Source organism: Sapajus apella, unplaced genomic scaffold, assembly GCF_009761245.1.
Source record: "Sapajus apella isolate SASKATOON/1434 unplaced genomic scaffold, GSC_monkey_1.0 scaffold148, whole genome shotgun sequence".
Classification (NCBI taxonomy): domain Eukaryota; kingdom Metazoa; phylum Chordata; class Mammalia; order Primates; family Cebidae; genus Sapajus; species Sapajus apella.
In genome coordinates this window covers 451,678-453,188 of record NW_022437088.1, presented here as the reverse complement: position 1 = coordinate 453,188, position 1,511 = coordinate 451,678, and positions in this window count along the sequence as shown.

Genomic DNA, 1,511 nt, shown 5'->3' with positions numbered 1-1,511 from the left:
CCATGGTGTATATATATTTCCATGGTGTATATTTTCTTTTTTTTTTTATTTTTTTTTTTTTTGTTGATTGAGTTTTTTTCTTTTTTTTTTTTTTTCCAAAGAGACGGGGTCTCGCTATGTTGCCCAGGCTGGAGTGCAGTGGCTATTCACAGGCGCAATCCCACTACTGATCAGCATGGGAGTTTTGACCTGCTCCGTTTCCAACCTGGGCCAGTTCACCCCTCCTTAGGCAACCTGGTGGTCCCCCACTCCCGGGAGGTCACCATATTGATGCCAAACTTAGTGTGGACACCCAATCGGCATAGTGCATTACAGCCCAGAACTCCTGGGCTCAAGAGATCCTCCAGCGTCAGCCTCCCAAATAGTTGGGAATACAGGCGCACGCCACCACACCTGGTGGTCATTGTTTTTTATTTTTATTTTTTGAGATGGAATCTCACTCTGTCGCCCAGGCTGGAATGCATGGCATCATCCCAGCTCACTGCAACCTCTGCCTCCAGGTTCAAGCGATTCTCCTGCCTCAGCCTCCTGAGTAGCTGGGATTACAGGCGCCTGCCACCATGCCCGGCTAAATTTTTTTATTTTTTAGTAGAGACGGGGTTTCACTATGTTGGCCAGGCTGGTCTTGAACTCCTGACCTCCTGATACACCCGCCTTGGCCTCCCAAAGTGCTGAGTGACAGGCGTGAGCCACCGTGCTGGCCAATTTGCATTTTTCTGATGATGAGTGATGTTGAGTTTTTTTTTCATATGTTTTTTGGTCACGTGTATGTCTTCTTTTGAGAAAGTCTGTTCATGTCCTTTGCCCACTTTTTAATGGGGTTGTTTTTTCTTGTAAATTTGTTTAAGCTCCTATCACAAGACTTTAAATTATAAAATAGGACCTGCAGCTCCCTGTAAAGAAAATTTGCTGTAAATTCTGTAATGATCTTGAGGATAGCATAATTGTATTGTAATTTTGTGTGAAAAAATGTTAATCTGGCTGCGTGCAGTGGCTCCCACCCGTAATCCCAGTACTTTGGGAGGCTGAGGCGGGCGGATCACAAGGTCAGGAGATCGAGACCATCCTGGCTACACATGCCTGTAATCCCAGCTACTCCAGAGGCTGAGGCAGGAGAATAGTTTCAATGCAGGAGGAAGAGGTTGCAGTGAGCCGAGATCAAGCCACTGCACTCTAGCCTGGGCAACAGAGTGAGACTCTGTCTTAAAAAAAAAAAAAAATAGGCCGGGCGCGGTGGCTCACGCCTGTAATCCCAGCACTTTGGGAGGCTGAGGTGGGTGGATCATGAGGTTAAGAGATCGAGACCATCCTAGCCAACATGGTGAAACCCCATCTCTACTAAAAAATACAAAAATTAGCTGGGTGTGGTGGCACATGCCTGTAGTCCCAGCTACTTGGGAAGCTGAGGCAGGAGAATTGCTTGAACCCAGGAGGCGGAGATTGCAATGAGCCAAGATTGCACCACTGCACTCCAGCCTGGGGCCTGGTGACAGAGCAAGACACTGTCTCAA